Source organism: Alligator mississippiensis, chromosome 5 (genome assembly GCF_030867095.1).
Source record: "Alligator mississippiensis isolate rAllMis1 chromosome 5, rAllMis1, whole genome shotgun sequence".
Taxonomy (NCBI): Eukaryota; Metazoa; Chordata; order Crocodylia; family Alligatoridae; genus Alligator; species Alligator mississippiensis.
This window is the reverse complement of record NC_081828.1, coordinates 115,061,981-115,081,340: the sequence shown is the minus strand read 5'-3', so window position 1 is coordinate 115,081,340 and position 19,360 is coordinate 115,061,981.

Genomic DNA, 19,360 nt, shown 5'->3' with positions numbered 1-19,360 from the left:
GCTCTCCTGTAACTTACATATATTCCTTTTTGTCTTGTTTTCTGTGGCAAGAAAAACCCCCTTTTTTTCCTCCATCTTTTTTATGGCAGTCCTTCAAATATTTGAAAACTACCATCTTGTCCCCAGGTGTGTCCACACTAAACATACATAGCTCCTTCAGCCTTCTGTCATATATTTTGAATACCCAACCCTTTATCATCATTACCTCAGCATTCTGTCCAGTTTTTCCCTGCATCATTTTTTTTAAAGTACCAATTTTAAATGCACCATTTAAAAATATGTATTTTTTAAAAGTGAAGCAGAATTCTTGAAAAAATAATGGGTGCATGCTCTGCTAAATTCTGGTTACTGGTCGTAGAATAGAGTACACTGATACTTGATAATCCCAGTATTTTACTTCCATTTTTTACCTTTCAAGAAAAAAACAACAAAAAAACCCAACATTATCACTTCAGTGCAGTTTTAATCAGGGAGAAATTAATATGAAATGCCTAGGCTACAATTGCACAGCTTGCTGGCATTCCCAACTATGCAAAAACTTGCTGGGGGCGGGGGGGGGGGGGGGGAGGGGGGTTTGGAGGGGATTTTTTACTCATTTTTTCCACTTTTCTTCATATTTGTATTTTAACAAAATGTGTTCTTACATTTCCATCAAGAGTAGACATGGCACCAGTATAAATATTGAGCGAGAAGTTGTTTTCGTGTCATTTCTGGCACAAATTTGTAAGTCCAAGATAAGCATCTATAACTTGTGGGCACTTATCCACAATGAACTTTCTAGGTTTACCCACAGAGAGTTTTTACTGAGCCTCATCAAGCCCTTGCCTGAGAATCATTAATGGCACTGGATACAGTAACAGCTGCAACAGAATGCCATCTGCATCAGCAGCTTTTTTCTCTTTTTACCACTGTCCCATTTTGGTGCATAGATCCTGGGAATCACAGTTGAGATTTTCTTGTATGTGTTTGAATTATTCCATCCTGACTGTTTCTAACACTACTGCAGCTGAGATGAATCACAGGAGAGAAAGCTGCAAATAATGGGGAAAAAAACCAGTGATGGTATTGATAAATTCATTGTACACAAAAAATAATTAAAAAAAACCAAAACCCAACAAGCAAAATAAAACTGACAGCTTTGTGGTTTTCAAGTTTAATTTTTTAGTCTCATATTTGGAACTAACTTAATTTCCTAGATAACAAGAGTGGCTTTTCCAACCAAGAGAAGCTTTGTGAAATCAATATCTTTTTTTTTTTTTTTTTTTTTTTGTAAATGAAAGGTAAAAAATTCAAAACTTTCAGTTCAGGGTGGAATCCAAAAGTGTTGATGCTTAGCCAGACTAAAGACATACTTCCAGCACAATGTTCAGGTGCAGATCCAAACTTTTCTGAAGGGTAAGTCATGTTAAAGGATCCAGTGTTCTAGTTCAAACTAATATTTCTACAAATCCTTTGAGTTAGCATAATCAGATTAAAAAGCTTGTGAGAACAAACCATCTCATAAAACTTCTGATATCTGCTGCTTCAAGTTGGTTTGGAAATGCAATCAGAAAAGGCCCTTTTACTGTATTTATGATGTTCCACTTTTAGTCTAAGATTAAATTTAAAATGTATTGAACCAAATAACAACAAGTACATTAAGTAGCTGAATTTAGAACCTTAAAGTTTCAGTTAGGTTTCATATATGGAGTGAAGACTGAAGGGAGGGTGTGCATTCTTATGCTATATGAACCAGTCTGCCTATCACTAAATATTGCCCTATACACAGCTTTCATTCCCTTTAATGTTTCTCACACAGGCTTGCATGGAGAATGGCTGACATCTGTAGATCGTTTCAGCTTTATCAGGGGACTTACAGCAGGGATGAACAGGTGAAAATACACTGCCTGAAAGCTAGTAAGCCTCCTAAATTTACCATGGTCCATGATCACTTTTTATTAACCATTCAGTTCAAGTCTAGTTCTATTCGGCTGTATCAGCAAGAAGCAGGAAATAAGGGGGAAAAAAAAAAAAACAAACCTTCAAGTTTTTAAACCTCACTGTCAGACAAAATAGATCATGCTGTACATTTCTTCTTCCCCCCTGGTTTTCCCATTCATTCCCTATCTCCAACTCCCCACCATCTCCATTGTTTCTAGGATGCTTTATTCTGTTTAACAAGACTTGAACTCACATGGGTTCTCTAGTGTTTTGTCTCTCTAATTTTCACAAAAAGCTATTGGAAATAGCAACCTGCACATCGCAGAAAAGAAAGCAAGAAAGCAAGCAAGCAAGTGAACACCTCAGTCCCAGTAATTCAGTACACAAAAGGGGTTAAGCCAAAGTGCTTCACATGCTTCTTCCCAAGAGGGTGCTCAAGCACTGAGAACACACAGCTAAAAATTTCACACATCGATCGGTCAGACTGCAGTGGATCAACTGCCACAATGTTCAATTCATGCCCAGACAGGTGCTGAGTGGTGGCAGGTTTTTAGGCCAGAGAAATGTTTTCTTTGGCATTGACCCACACATTCCTAATTCCATCCAGCATGTTTTCATTTGGGACAGAACAATAACATACTGCGCTGAGCAGCCAGCCAGCTAGCCATGAAGGGCTGGCATTTACTAGGAAAGCAAAACAGTTTTATCACATATTAGGCTGTTCTAACATCCAGGTCACAAGAATGAAAAAAAAAATCTTAACTTCTTTCTGTTGCTCAGTATTTTTTTTTGTTTCTGAGCTATTGGCCTATTTGTTTTTATTCTAGGTATCTGCAATGAGGCTGCCCATCGACCCCATCTCATTCCAGTAGAGCATGGATTCGAGGTTCTCACCTGAAATAATAGAACTCCAAAAGGCCATGTTCACAGTACTGAGTCTGCCAAGTAGTAGCCAGGCACTAGAGAAGACTTAGCTAATCGGTGGAGGTACCTGGTGTAATCAAAACCAGGTGTATGGACAACAAAAGGTTCCATAGATAAACCAAAAGGGAATTGGCCTCTTATGGCCAAGTCCACAAGAGTTGGATTCATGTTATCTCAGATGAGAGTTGTGCTTTAGAAGTCTTACAGACTGCAATTGGAATTAGTCAGAGCCAAGATTATAACTCAGAAGTTCCTGGCTTCTAGTCGTGTGCTCACACCACTAAATAAACACCTCTCCCATTGCCAGCAAGGGTTTTTTTTCACTTAAGCTGTATTAAAATTAAATGCTGCCCCCTTTTGCACGCATATGAAAGCCCTCATGGGAGTGAAACTGGTAAATAGCACAGAAGGGTTCAGATCAACTTAGTATAGCTCGGAGCCTCATTCTCCAATAAGTAAAAGGAGGCCTTATTATGTCCATCTGCTGAATTTAGTCTTCAAAATGAATCTAGTTACTTTGAGGCTGACGGAGGGAATTTCCCCTTTGGTGCTTGGCATGTACCTTCTTAACAGTTACCTGGCTGAACAGCTAGCTGGGGAGAGAAAAACACCATAGAACTCATTCATGATAAAAACTAGGGCTGTGGGAAGCTTTGGTCCTTGATTCAATTCGGCAGAGATTCGGCCCGATTGAGTGGCTGAATGCAAATTGAATCAGAGGACCCTTTAATCTCTCCAAGTTGAATTAGAACCCTCCGAATTGATTTGGAGAGATTCAGGCATTTGGACATAGACACAACTTTAAATGTTTTTTCTACATACCTCTAGGTACCAGGCATGGCTTGTGAGTGATGCGATGCTGGGGTGCATGGAGTGTCCCACAGAAGCATGGGGGTCTCCCCAGCACGCTTGGCAGCAGACCCGGAAGTGGACCAGAAGCACTTCTGGGACACTTCTGGGTCCACCAGGGAGCATGCGAAAGGGCCCCCCTGTGCCCCCCCAGCTCAGCAACTGGTGCCTCCTGGGTCTGGGGGGATACCTGGGCTCCCCCTGTGGCTGATCGCTGAGCCAGAGGTGTGGGGGGGGGAGGGGGCCCAGCGCACTCCCGAGCAGACCCAGAAGTGGACTGGAAATCCATTTCTGGGTTTGCTGCCAAGCACATGGAGACTCCCCCCCTCCGCCCTCCCCCACACTCCTGTGGGATGCTTCATGCACCCCAGCATCACAGCATTCACAAGCTGTGCCTTCTACCTCAAGGTATGTAGGGGAAAGAAAAAAAAAAACTTTTAAAGCTGTGTCTATGTCCAAATCGCTGACTCTCTGAATCACCATCGAATCTTCAGATTCGGCCAAATCAAATCATGGACAGTGATCCAAATCAAATCACTGTCCCCGATTTGGGCCAAATCTGAATTGAATAGGGCCTACTTCGCACACCCCTAATAAAAACATAGAAAAGGCTGCACATCTTTGAAGTGTTTGAAATGAAAAGGGTTGGGTTGCTAATTTGCTGCTATTATTGGCTGGTTGGAATATATTAACTATTCATATTGTAATGGTTGTAGCATCACAGCAGAAAGGGAAAGATACTTTTTAAAATGACAGATTATAAGAAAGCTCTGTAAGGCCATACTGTCAACCTCAAAAGTGATGCATAATACAGAGGGGATGGCAGTTCTTCATGCTTTTTGCAGGAAAGGGTTGAAAAGCCTTGAGCTTCAGAAATTTCAGACCCAAATGCAAAGTAACCTTCCATCAATACCTCAAAATTGAAAGAAAAGAAAGAAGCAACTAAAGTGAAGAGGAATAGAATGGTCTTTGTGCATATAGGTTAAACACATTTATAAGCTGCTGAGTAAGGCCTTTCTAGTCTTTAAATCTCAAACTACAGGAAAAAGGCTAGGGTGTACGCAAAGGCAGTATGCAAAGCACTGTTTCTCAAAGAGATAGGAACAATAAGCCTGTCTATCTCATACCAGTGCAAATCAAAAACAATTCTGTTGTGTCCAAAGGGGTGGTAATAGCATAAGCAAAGACTATCCAACTTTTGCACAGCTGGGAGCTAACCTTGCAGTGCACAGCCTGTATATGGGATTCTCACCTCAGTGTGGCCCCCCACTTCCCACAGGCAGTATGTACCCCCCCCAACCCTGCTGCAGAAGTGATGCACAGACCCATGGAGCTTTCCATACTACCTATCGGTAAGTGAGATAGTTGTAATTAAATGCTGAAGTTGAACAATCTTGGCATATGCAATATCAAAACCCCAATAAAGTCCAGTACCTCTGGCAGAGGTGAAGGACCATTTTACATGGTACACAGCTGGTTTCTCAACTCAGTGTGTCCCAGTTCAGCTCCAGTTGGTGTTATTAGGTTGCACAAAGACCATATTTCTCCTGCTTATGGTGGAGATTCTAGTATTGCATAAGCATTAATTTTCCTTGCATCCCTATACCAGGGCAAAACATCGTCTAAGTCTGATACCATTAAGAAGAGTGAAAACAATCCTTGACTGTTCAATGAACATTGTACAGCTGCTAGGGAGTGAATGCAATAGACTAAACACTGTTTTTGGTTATAGGAATCCCTTCCAAATGAACTATTAGCCTAAATGTCAAACCTCTATTGAAAAAGAATTTGATCAAGATTAGATTATAATACACCTTGTAGGCTTTACTCATGCCTTAATTTGATTTCTGTAGTTCTCCACACTGCCTCCAAAATGCTTCTCAAAACTCAGTAGCAGGAGGATCTCACTGTAAAAATGGGAACTTTTTAGCATGTCCTCTGTCAAACTGGCAGTCTACACACTTCCACAGAGCATATACTCCTCTTCTTGCTCAAACTCACAGAAAATATGGATAAACAGATGGAATCCAAGAGACTGGTGAGCCACATTTTCCTTGTCACATATCTCTTTCAAAAATGCATACAGTTTAACTTGTCTGTTCTATATTAGCAGTCATTTATAGCATTATATACCAAAAGTAAGACAGGGAGAGATGGAGGGAACTGGTAGCAACTGATGGCTGGGTTTTTTTTCTTCTTCTGTTTAGATAACTATGCTTTCTTTTACACATTGCACACACAATTACCTTTAACTTGGGCATGTTGAAGTATCGCATACATAAGTCCAAGCAATAAGAATTGAATCCACATTTCATATGTGCCTATTTGAATCCAGCCTATCTTTAGCCAAAAAATATGCACAAGATGTGAAGTGATTCTTCATCATCACCTAACAACCACCCTACAAGAAGCTTTGGATAATTCTCAACCATGGCTTGAGCGAATAAAAGGAATAACTTTGATCTCAGGTCCAGAAATGGATTAGAGTCTCCATATGAACAGTGCTGAAGGCCAAGGAAGAATATAAAAGGCTAAGAGAGGTGGGAAAGCAGTTGGCAGAGCTTTAGATAGGACTGACAAAACCATGAAAACATATGGCTTAACTTCAGTCTCAACAATCAAATAAATCACATGGATTTCCTATTTTAAAAGATCCCTAAATGACGGGTTTACGCAAAGGGTTTAACTGTGTTCTTTTAAACCCTTTGCAGTTTATTACATCATCTGGGATCATAGTCGAACTTTAGATTGATTTGAGCAATCTGTTCCCATAGATCTACTGTCCATCCTATTGAATTCTGTCCATCTCAGACTGATACCCTAAAAGTAAGTACTGGAAGCAGGGCACTTTAAGTCTGGAGGGGGCATGTCAGTGTTTCATTAAAAAGCTTTGCATCTGAAGAAGTGGAAAGCATCCTTTTTGATCTAGAGAAGATATATATTTTACTAAAACTCATCTATTTCTTTTCTTCTTTGATCTTCAATGTAGATCTCAAAGAAGAAAATTAATTTATTTTTCGTTTTAGGCCTGTACAACCCAAACTGTTCAGAACCTTTACACACAGCAACACATGGTAATACTGCAAAACCATTGGGGGCGTGGTATGGCATGGCACTCTTTCTCCAAACTGTTTATCCTCCTCACTGTTTCATGAAGATATAAATGACAAGATTTCCTGAAGCAACGAAGTTTAAAAAATATTTTCTGTATCATTTCAATCCCCACCATGAGTACTTGTATCATAAGTAGGGGTTTGTGGTCATGTACTTACCAAAGACTTCTTTTATCTAGCCTTAATGTATACAAGAAAGTGCAATTTACCCCTTGTGCATCCATCCCCAATTCAGGGTAAATGGACAGAGAGTGGGCAGAGAAGAATAGAGAGGGAAGGGAAACTAGATCAATGGAGCTGAGCACGTCTATCTAGAGAACAATTCTATTTCCCATTGGTGCAAAACCAAAACTACTTCAGATATTCTTACAAAAAAAAAAAAAAATCAATGTTGTTTCACTGAAGCTGACACAATAATCTGATCAAAAAAACCCAAAAAACATGTTGTCAAGATGTGTTCCAACTGGCATGAGTGGTGAGCGAAAAGTGAAAACATAGATAATTTGTCTCTGGGAACAAGAGAAGAGCAAGGATAGAACTGTGACTTCTCAATATTAATTTTTCAGTAAAGTAGCTAATTCCTAGAAGCAAAGGATCAGTCTAGCTCAAAGTGTATAAAACCTGACTGGCATATATTATCCAGCTGAAAATGAGGGAGTTACTAACTAGGTTTCTTATATTCCCATTCTTTACATGCATGTTGTAACAGATCTTGATACACCTTATATCCACTAACCAATAATATCTTATTTTCCCAGAACATGTGCTGAAAAATAATGCCAATTCAGAAAATTGAAAAGGTCAAAAAATTTCAGTTGAATATGTAGTCATTTTTACCAGTCATGGGAATTAACTAGTTAACTAACTAGTTAAAAAGTTAAGGAAATGGCTAAATTTTAACTTAACTAATTAATTTTTTCAGCTGTCAACTTTTAGCTTTAAAAAAGTTAGTTACTTTAGTAAAAAAAAAAAAAAAAAAAAGGTTAAGTTTAAATCTTTAAAAAATTGAAATCCGGCTTTCCCAGAGTTTTTCCTGACACAGCCACTCTCTAGGACTTACGTGGAATGATATTTCTTTATTGAAACTCTAGGACTTCTTGTTTGAGAAACAGAAAGTAATGTGCCTTCCTATGAGATATGGTCTCTCAAAGATCCTTAGTTCATGCTTGGCACTTTCTGTGCATTTGCAGAAGTCAACAGGGCAGCCAGTTGGCTGCAGAAAAGGGAACAAGCACAAGCAAGCAGAGACATTTGATCCCAGTAAGAGTGGGAGCAAGTAGTGAGGGTGAAGCAGATGATGACTTTAATTTTAAATGAAGATCAGAACCAGCAGCCCAGGGCTCAAGAAGCTGAGCATTATTTCTCATCTCTGAGAAACTTATCTGAGATGTCACTTACTATGAAAAAAAATGTTCATTCATTATAACACAAGCATTCCCTCATCTACCCACATAGAGCGACTGTTCAGTAGTGGGGTTTAGTTTTACAAGACAGAAGAGGAAAAATCAGATGTAAATTTTGAAATGCAGCTTTTGCTGAATTAAATAAGCATGTTTAAACCATTTCTGCTAAGCAGCTGAACATTCTTTTTCTTATTTAAACTGATTTTTTTCATTTTGGTCTAATTTTGATTTTCAGACACTTTCATTATTTCTAATTCAGATGTATTTCATACCCTTTTGAGCAATAACAATTGTAACAGAGATTTTCTGTGGAAACAGCTTTCATTTGTCACTTGGCTATGAATATCTCCTTTCTATTATTCTGGTATACCTATATGATTCATTGACTACTACAAAGTACTGCACATGGAGAGGGTGAGAAGGATCCAACATTGCATAGGCATTGGTAAATTGTTATTCTGAAAACTGTAGGATAAGTATAACATTGTTTGCAGGTAAAGCAGGGTGAGTTCTGAGTAAATTAGTGCTTTTCTTTGGGCTTATGGAAAAAAAATCCACTCACTGCATTTGAAAATGAAAAATGATGCTAAGAGGCAATTCACCGTATTTCACGCATTTCTCACGAATCAACTTTTAACTAGTTACTCTCTTTTTAAACTTACCCTTTAACTAGTTGAAAGTGGAAATATTTAACTTGTAACTTAACTCGTTAATTTTAAATGCTGCTAACTTTTAACTTTAACTAGTTACATTTTTTATAAACTTTTCCCATGACTGATCTTTACACGTCTTAACTAATTTTGTTTGCTTCTGATGTTGGCACATATGTAATCTAGCTACTGTTTAAGAAAATAGCCTGGTATTTACAAAGCAGTGCATGCCTTCTGGAGTGGAGAGAATCAAGCACATGTCCTAATAACATTTTAACTATGTTACAATTGGATGTGTACACAAAATTTTAAAAAGACAGGTATACATAGTGGAGCATTATAACAAGCATTCATTTATTTATTTAGAAACACACACACACACACACACCTGCCACCGCAACTTGGAATCTGAAAAAAATAAACTCAAACTGAATAGGGCAATTCCTAGATACACTTACTCAGCTTTTATAGACTATTTACAAACATGTTGCCAGACAAGGAATCCTTTTGCTCTAAATTACTGGTTTTATTCAGGCACTAAAAGATTGATGGATCTTTCCTGTCCTGCTAGTGGGGAAAAAAGGTGGGTAAACTACTAACTACTTAGAAGTACACAGTGGTTTGTGACTCCAAGATTAAAATGTATTTATGTCAAACTGATAGTAAGGAAAGAGGGAACCAAGTTCTTTGGTTTCTTCTATAGTCGCACGTATTTTATCTTTGATGAAAGATGGTTTTCATTAAATCAAATAGACCAAAGTAAAAAAGTTTTCCCATAGACATAAAAAGGACTTCTGGTTAATTCATGATACCAATGTTTCAGCATTTTAAAATAAAATCTTAATTAGCTATTCAAGATTTTAGACAGTAGATATATTGTTAAGTCAACTCCAAAACTTGAGTTAAAGTATTTGACCTAATTGGTCACTTTATATCCACAAGCCTGTATCCTTCCTGTTTGGGGGAAAAGGTCTTGCAACCCACTCCCATCACCCTCATTTCCAGATAAACAAGAGATCTCCGTAGGATGGCAGCAGTGCTTTTAGGGTAGGGCATGTACTATCTATCTGTTACTAGGCAACAAATATATCAGCAGTTCCTCCTTTACTGTTCTTTTTAAATATACTGTGGCACTACCTAGGCTGCACTGAGAAGGTGAACTTCTGCAGAATATGGTTTTGAGTATGTGACATTTCCAAGTCAATGCATCAGACTAGAAAGTGGCATTGACAATGCACAAAGCAATGTCAAGGAGAAAAAAGAAACAAACAGACAGAGTAACAGTAAGCAAAACAAAATCCTGTCGAACAAATGTGATTTTTTAAAGGTGAAAGGGACATGCTTTTGGATCAGTACACATTGCTAATACTTACTAACTCAAGATTTAGTTTCATAGAGATTCAATTTCCACTGCACTGCTACTAGAACACAATGGTGGACTCCACGGCTAAAAGTGGTGGCATTTCAAAAGCAGTTAAGTATCTCTTCACAGTAAGGGTGGCCAAAATTTGGAATGCGCTTCCAAGGGAGGTGGTGCTCTCTCCTACCTTGGTCTTTAAGAGAAGGCTGGATAGGCATCTGGCTGGGGTCATCTGACCCCAGCACTCTTTCCTGCCTAGGCAGGGGGTCGGACTCGATAACCTGTTGAGGTCCCTTCCAACCCTAGCATCTATGAATTTATGAAACCGATGAACAAAATGTCAGTTATTGGAATTCATCTTTCTATGCAAGTTGGATCTGGATATTTAAAAGAATTCAGGTACACAAAGATGAAAATAAATACTACTGGGATACTAACCTGGTTGGAGATTTTTTTTTAACTCTTAGGTTCCCCATCTGAATCTTTAGGTACTTAAATACCTTTGAAAATCCAGTTTATGAGCATTTTAAAAATTGTCTTCTGTATGTTAGGGGTTCCTCAGTTCCGTGGCTACTCTGATTAACTCTTTATATAGTCATGTCTTAGAGGAACTTCTACAAACCCTAGTATCTTTGGTGGCCTGGACTGAAAGCAGAATAAAGGATTCATAAAAACAAAAAGATTTCCTAACAGGCTGCTGTAACACTTGCAATAACTATGATATTTATTCCATCTGGTGCCTTTCATAGTTGGTAGGGTCAGAAGGGACCTGAGCAGATCATCAAGTCCAATCCCCCGCCATGGGCAGGAAAGAATGCTGGGGTCAAACAACCCTGGCTAGGTGATTATCTAGCCTCCTTTTGAAGACCCAACCCCCAGGGTAAGGGCAAGCACCATTTCCCTTGTAAGTTGGTTCCAGATCCTAGCCGCCCTGACTGTGAAGTAGTGATTCCTGATGTCATCTTTCCCCAAGATGAACTTGATATTCTTTTCAAGGAGAAGAAAAAAAAAAAAAAGAATTGTCAGAGCAAATTCCTTTTTCACTTTAAAATATAACCAAACAAGAGAATTGTTGTCTCTCTTTCAGCCTAGTATTGTTATTGTGCGAATATGGCAACTGTTAACAGATTAAGTTATAGATTACAGATATAGATTACAGATTCCTTATTCAGTTTTTGGCTTGGAGAAGAATGCTAATGATTTCAGGATCCACTTTGTTCCAATAGCAGTAAGCCAATAATTATCATCAGAACAGTAAACATATTCTTGTACTAGGTTTAATTCTTGTATATGAGTTTAATTATTTCTTTTTCTAGGCAAGTCATTTCATGATTCCTAAAAAAAGAAAATCCCATTTTATGATTGAGTACTCCCATTTTACTTTCATGTACTCCATGGAGCCTTGCTTGATTTACACCAGTTGAAATAAGAGCAGAATCAAGTCATTGGTCCCAATATTGTTTATGCAACTGTAAAAATATATCATTTCCTTTGATCTTTTCAGAGAGCAACGAATTTCCATTTGTATTTTAAGACCTGCCAGCTCACTTCCAAAAACATTGTCAAAGATATACGCAGTCATAAGTACAGCCAAGTGAATTTTATTCAGTTAATAAACTGTTTGGGGAGAAATATGTAGAAAGGGGGCTTTTGGGCATGTCCAATCATAGCATCTGACAAAGTAGTGTGTCACCTACAAAATATGGCTCTAAACCAGCTAGTTTCTAACGGCACCTGTACACATGCTCTGTGGTGGCGGCAGGGGGAAGGGGCATTTTAATTATGGCCTCTAATTAAAACATGTGCAGCATCTCTGGAATGTAGGATTATGAATAAACAAATGGCATGGGGGTGCTTTAACTAAAGTTTGTTTGATGAGCTATAGTTAAAGTGCCTCCCCTACTATTTTGAAACACAATTAATGGAGTCTGATTCTATGAGTTCTAATTAGAATGCATAAGAGCACAGGTAAAAAGTTTCCAATGCTACTGTGCCCGGTCTTTAGGGAGAAATGCAATTTCCTTTGACACAGATTCAGGTAAGAAAAAAAGAGCTAAATTCTCAAAATTATAATGGTTTTCCTTTTAAACAACTGCTTGAAGTTACTCACCCACGATGTAAGAAAAACAAGTCAAAGTCATGTCTCTGCCTGAGGGATATGAATCCGTCTCACCTACCACTAAAGCAAATGCCTTAGACCAGTGGTTTTCAACCTTTTTTCACTTGTGAACCTCTAAAAAATTTTGAATAGACGTGCAGACCCCTTTGAACTGCCAGCGTGGGTATTCAAATACTTTTGACTGATCATAGTCATCTTTCACAAACCCCTTAGACAGTCTGTGGGACCCAGGTTGAAAACTACTGCCCTAGACATAATGCTAGAGTGCATTTGCTCTTAATCCTTGACATTTAAATAGTCTTTCAAACAGTTTCTGGAATTGAGGTATCCCAACTCCCACGATTTCCCTGAACACCAGCCTATAGAACTATATTTGCATGATCTTGATGATTCAGTAAATATTTCTAGTCCATTTCCATTTTTTTTTTTGCTTAGGTGAAAATGTCAAAAATGGAATGAATGAAAAATTCCTAGTTTTGTTTTAAAGAAAAACAACTCCCCCCACCAAATTATATTGCATTTTTAAATGTTTTTGTTTAGGTGGCCATATTTAAAAAAAAAAAAAAAAAAAAAAAAAAAAAAAAAAAGATTATTCACCTACTCCCAAGAGATGTTCCAGTAAACCTATTTCTGGGGAAAAAAAATTAAACATAAGGTTGAGATTGTAACCTCTTAGTGTTTTATAGTTGGTAGAGTCAGAAGGGACCCAAGCAGATCACCAAGTCCGACCCCCTGCCATGGGCAGGAAAGAATGCTGGAGTCAAATGACCCCGGCTAGGTGATTATCCAGCCTCCTTTTGAAGACCCCCAGGGTAGGAGGGAGCACCACTTCCCTTGGATGTTGGTTCCAGAACCTAGCTGCCATGACTGAAGTAGTGCCTCCTGATGTCTAGCCTGAATCTACTCTCAGTCAATTTATGGCCATTATTCCTCGTTACTCCTGGTAGTGCTCAGGGGAACAGGAACTCTCCCATAGCCTGCTGGTCCCCCTTGGCCAGTTTGTAGATGGCCACCAGATACCCTCTCAGCTTTCTCTTCTGGAAGCTTAACAGGTTCAGGTCCCATAGCCTCCACTTGCAGGGCCTGCCTTGCTGCCCCCGATCATGTGAGTGGCCCTCCTCTGGACACTCTCGATACTGTCCACATCCCTCCTGAAGTGCGGCACCCAGAACTGGATGCAGTACTCCAACTGCGGCCTGACCAGTGTCACATAGAGGGGGAGGATCACCTCCTTGGACCTGCTCATGATGCATCTGTCGATGCATGACAAGGTGCGGTTGGCCTTCCTGACTGTGTCCCCACATCAGTGGCCCATGTTCATCTTTGAATCAGTAATGACACCAAGATCCTTTTCTGCTTGTGTGTTGACTAGAAGGGAGTTCCCCAGCTTGTAGGTATGCTGCTGGTTCTTCCTCCCCAGGTGCAGTACCTTGTACTTGTCAGTATTGAAACCTATCCTGTTCTCATCCACCCACCCTTGTAGCCTGTCTAGATCTAGTTGCAGCCTGTCCCTCTCCTCTAGCGTGCCCACTTCTCCACTCATCTTAATGTCATCCATGAATTTGAACAAGGTGCTTTTCACCCCCTCGTCCAAGTCACTGATGAAGATATTGAACAGCGCGGGCCCGAGGACTGAGCCCTGGGAGACCCACTTTCCACATCCCTCCAGGTCGAAAAAGACCCATCCACCACCACTCTCTGGGTATAGCCCTCCAGCCAATTTGCAGGCTATCTGACTGTGTAGGCATCGACGCCACAGTTGCCTATTTTTTTTTTTAATGAGAATGGGGTGAGAGAGTGTCGAAGGCCTTCCTAAAGTCCAGAAAGACTACGTCCACCGCAACACCTGCGTCCAAGCATTTTGTGACCTGGTCGTAGAAGGCCACCAGGTTGGTCTGACAGGACCTGCCTTGAATGGTTGCCCCTAAGCATGATCTCTCCTCCTGGTCCCTCACAGATGTGCTCCTGGATAATTTTCTCAAAGAGCTTCCCCAGGACCAAGATAAGACTAGTGGGCCTATAGTTTCCTGGGTCCTCCTTCCTCCCCTTTTTTGAAAATGGAGACCACATTGGCCCTTTTCCAGTCCTTTGGCACCTCGCCAGAGCACCACGAGTGCTCATAAAGCTGTGCCAGGGGTCCCTCAATGACCTCTGCTAATTCCCTCAGCACTCTGGGGTGGAGACAGTCAGGACCTGCTGATTTGAACACACCTAGTCCCACCAGAAGTTCCCCGACTAGGTTCTCACTGACCCTGGGCCTCCCCAGGGTCCATCGGGGATCCCAGTGGGGGGGTTGCCCCGGTCCTTGCTCAAAAAGATGGAGGCAAAGAAACTGTTAAAGAGGTTAGCTTTGTTGTCTGATGTGACCACCAGATTTCCTAGCATATCCTGCAGAGGCCGTACGTTACCTGGTACCTTCTTTTTAGGTACCCCCCTACGTATTTAAGATAAGGATTTCTTGTTATCCTTAGTCCAGGTCACTAGTCCCAGTTCCATCTCCACCTTAGCCTTCCTAACAGCCCCTTACAGTCTTGAGCAATGGAGGTATAATCCTCCTTGGTGATGGCCCCTCCCTTCCATTGGGTGTACACCTCATTTTTAGCTTTGAGACGTTCATGGATGCTTTTGGTGAGCCATGGGGGCTTTTGAGCACTCTTGCCCCCTTTGGTCCATGTTGGGATTGTCACCCTTTGGGCTTGGAGGATCGTTTCCTTAAGGAATGATCACTCTTCCTGGACTCCCAACTCCCCTCCCCTCCAGGACCTCAGTGCCTCCCCAACTAGTCTTCTTACCTAATTGAAATCCGCCCTCCTGAAGTCTAGGGCTGTTGCCTTGCTGCAGTTCTTTGACACCCTGCCCTGGATGGTGAATTCCAGTAGGTGATGATCGCTATCACCCAAGTGGTTGAGCACCTGAAGTTCACTCACCAGGTCGTCGCCCGTGGCCAGGACCAGGTCCAACAAGGCTTTTCCCCTGGTGGGACTGTGCACCTCCTGGGTTAGATAGAATTTCTGTAACTCAGCTGGGAACCTATGCGAGCAATCAGACCTGGCTGACTGCTCTTCCCAGCAGATGTCTGGATAGTTTAGGTCCCCCATGATGACCATGTCCCTTGACTTAACTGCCTCCGAGAGCTGACCTGAGAATTCCCGGTCCAATTCTTCCCCCTGGTTGGGTGGCCTGTAGTAAACCCCTACCATTAAGTCTTTTTCCCCCCTGACCCCCTTGTATTCAGACCCAGAGCACTTCAGTCTGCCCCTCCTCTGATCCAGTACTGCTTGTTGAGGATGTGTATTGCTCTTTGACATAGAGAGCCACACCCCAACCTTTCCTCCCTGTTCTATTGCTCCTGTACAGCCTATAGCCCCTGATGTTTATCACCCAGTCATGTGTTGGATCCCACCAAGTTTCAGTGAGCCCCACTATGTCCAGGTTTGTGTTAGTTAGCAGGAAGGCAAGATCCTCCTGCTTGTTCCCTATACTACGAGAATCTCTGCAGATGCTACTGTCTTGTTTAGTTTATCAAATCACTAAACATCCAACAAGTTTCAACTGATCACTTGGATCTACCCAGTATTGGTATTTTCAAGTTTATCTGTTTCATCAGTAAGTATGTTTATAGTATATGTACATGTTCAGTATAATACACTGCATAAAATGCTGCTATTTGGCATGGAGTTAAGTGATTAAGTGGAAGCATATTTGTATATTCGTATTTGGGAGGAGTCCAGTTCAGTTGGCTGCCATAGAGAAATACAGATAACATTATAGGACCCAAGAGCTTTCAATCCAACTTACCACATATTCTTTTGTACAATCTTTAATTTATTAATTTAAATGTGCTTTTCTCTTTATTGGTTAAATATCCTGTCCAGTTTTTTCTGCTAATGGAGACTCAGCCCCCTGCTAATGTATTAGGCTAGAAAAGACACCACTACACCATATCTGAGAGGAAACCACATGGTTCTAGCTAGCATACTGGGAGATGGAACTATTAGAGCCTGTTTCTGGTTATGGCATTAACTCGGTGTCTTACCTTAGCTAAATCAGTGCCTCAGTTTCCACAATTGTAATTGTAAAATAAGCTTGATAACATTTCTTTAGTCACTAGAGGAATAAAAGTTATGCCCTACCATTTTTATTTCATGAATAGTTCCTTTGCTTTACAAGCAGTTCTAAAGATTTTAGTGGAACCGCTCTTAGACCAGATACTACTCAAGAAATTAATCTGCTCATTAACACGGGTTAATGGGATTCTGGCTAGGATTTTCAAAGAAGCCTAAACGATTCCAATGGGATATTCCATGGGATTTGGGCACCTAACCTAGGTCCCTTTGAAAATTTCAGCTTCAGAGAAAGTTACTGCCCAATTTTTTAAGAAGCATTAGCAATAAACATTATCTGCTTCTGTTTCAGTGGCATTCCACTTTGAGTGTTCTTCTGCCATCTTTAAATGTTTTTGTTAGCCAATAGCAAGACATCACTCATATTAGTGTAAATTTTACTGAACGTAAAAAAGAAAATGCTTTCAACAGGCTCTCTTTGCCAGGCTAAATAGATTATCCTTTCCAAATAACTCAATGTTGTTTACTTAGAATATTATATTTTGTTAACTCTAATTTTCCCCCATAAATCACAATGCATCTAAACAGAAAGCTCAGTTCCAGTTATAAAACTAATTAAACATACAGCCAAATATCTGGAAAATATATAAATTATGTGACCCCCCCCCCCGCCCTGACCACTGCCCCACACCCAATATACAAATAGCTCCACATTGCTGAGACATTTGCTTTAACTGCCCACACTTCATATAGAAACACAAGCAGTCACATAATATAATGTACTTAATGAAGAGGGCCAATGCAGCAATTAAGCTCAAAATATTTTCAATTAAATCTCTGAATGTTATGTGTGCAGTGTTTTTATTCACAGTGTGGGAGAAACATACTATACTGCACAATGAAGCTTTGACTTAAAGTCAAGGCTAACCAGAGGCACAGAAAGTCTACATCTGGAAGGGCAATTCAATGATTATATACCAATTGGTGCTTTTTCACTCTGAATTTGATCCCTGGAAAATTTCAGTATCAGACCTGCTTATCTCCAACTTAAGTAATACAGGGAGGGGGTTCCTCTCTCTCTTTTTCTCCTCTTAATATAGCAGTGAAGGGGAAGACTGGAAGTCTGGTAGAGTAGGGTAATCTGGGACACAGGAAACCTGTAGGGTATTAACCTGGAACAAGGGAAACCTGACATAAATTCTCTTTTCTACCATAGGATATAAATAGATCCACATGAAGTGGATCAGCTGTGCTGGGATGTGTTTATTTCTCATAGCAGCAAGGCCTACAGGTATTTTCCCACCTTCCATGTCTCTTATGCCAGGCCTAATAATTAATGCATATTTCTGACCATCTTTAGGGATCCTGCAAGACAATGGGTGATGTACTCCTCATCTGCAGAGATGCTAGAATCATGGGGAAACTGTAGGGCATTTCTGCAAGTAGGGAAAACTACCTCCAGTGCAATCCCAGGGCTGGGACGGCCAATCATTGCACACCAAACCCACTCCAGGACCACACCAGAGTGTTTGAGAGTTTAACAATTAGCTGATTAGCAGTCCCAGCCCTGTGTTGCTGCACATGCAGGAAAGCCCAAACAAGAGAACCTGGGCAGGAGCTCTTGAGACTTCAGGGGCCTGGCCCTGCATGCTTCAGGAATATTGCTGCAGGGAATGCAGGATCAGGCACCTAAAAGCACAGATGCGTCTCCCCAGGGCAGCTGGAGAAAACAGGCAGCTCCAGGCTGCATGTACTTCCTTGCCTTAAAGTAAACAGATTTGGACTGAAAATAGTGGCACAAAATCATGCCACCAATATCATGGCCACAATTTTCAGGTATTTGTGGCATGACAACAAACATGGACATCTACTTTCTTGGCCTTTATGCCGCCATAAACAATGTTCATGGCAGCACAAAGGCCATTCAGTTTATACCCATAGATATCCTATAAAACCTTGGGAAAGACAGTTAGGCTCTCTGTGCCTCAGCTCCCCAGCACTAAATTGGGGTTCTGTAGGCATCAAACCATCTTCTCTGAAGGAGATAAGTTTCAAATTCTTTTGCATGAATCTCTCACAGAATTATAGATCCCAATGAAGAATCTCTGTTATTAATAATGAAGTACAAACCAGAAGTGTTTTTGCTTGGATTCCATGGTTACTTTGCAGAGAGCATATTAGGAAAGTTCTCTTTTTAATCTCTAAAATGATCAAATTCAATCTAGAAATCACTGAGACAAGCACGGAATCCCACAGTAACATTCCTTTGAGAGTCACCTCTCAGAGTTTAAGTGCACTTTAAGCAGCTGTGGAAGAGCCCTTAAACAATATAATTAACAATAATACAAATGCTGGCATAAGAAATGTGGAAGGACTTTAGATGGGAAAAATGCCTGTAGGCCTAGCTGCAATGAGAAATAAACAAAAGAGTTTCAAGCAGGAGAGGAGTGATTGAGCAACTGATTTTTTTCAGATTAAGGGCTATATTGTGGTTAGCCCTGCATGGGTGCACAAGGAGGGAGGGATGGCAGAAAGAGCAAACTTCCCTTGTCAAGGTTCAGTAACAATTTCACCTCTGATCAGGGTGGTCTAGCACTAGAAATGGCCCCAAACACACTAACAAGGCACAATATAGCTGGGCCCTCTGCGTGCCCCAATTCTGCACAGGCCAGCAAACTTACCTGGCAAGCTTGAATATTTTTTTTCCCCTTCTAACAAGCGGGACTTTCAGGCTTTTAGAGACAATTTGGATAAGCAGTCTCTATTTGAAGTATGTATGGGCACTAGAACTTCAGTGCATTTCAAATTTGAAAGGACACAAAATGGGCATTTTGTGAAGTAATCGGAACATTTCTCATGAGTTATATTATATTTTTCTTTCTGTATAGATAGATTTATTTTTGTTTGTATTTTTTGTTGGGAAATTAAGAAAAGTAGCGAGAAAGAATCTTATTGGGG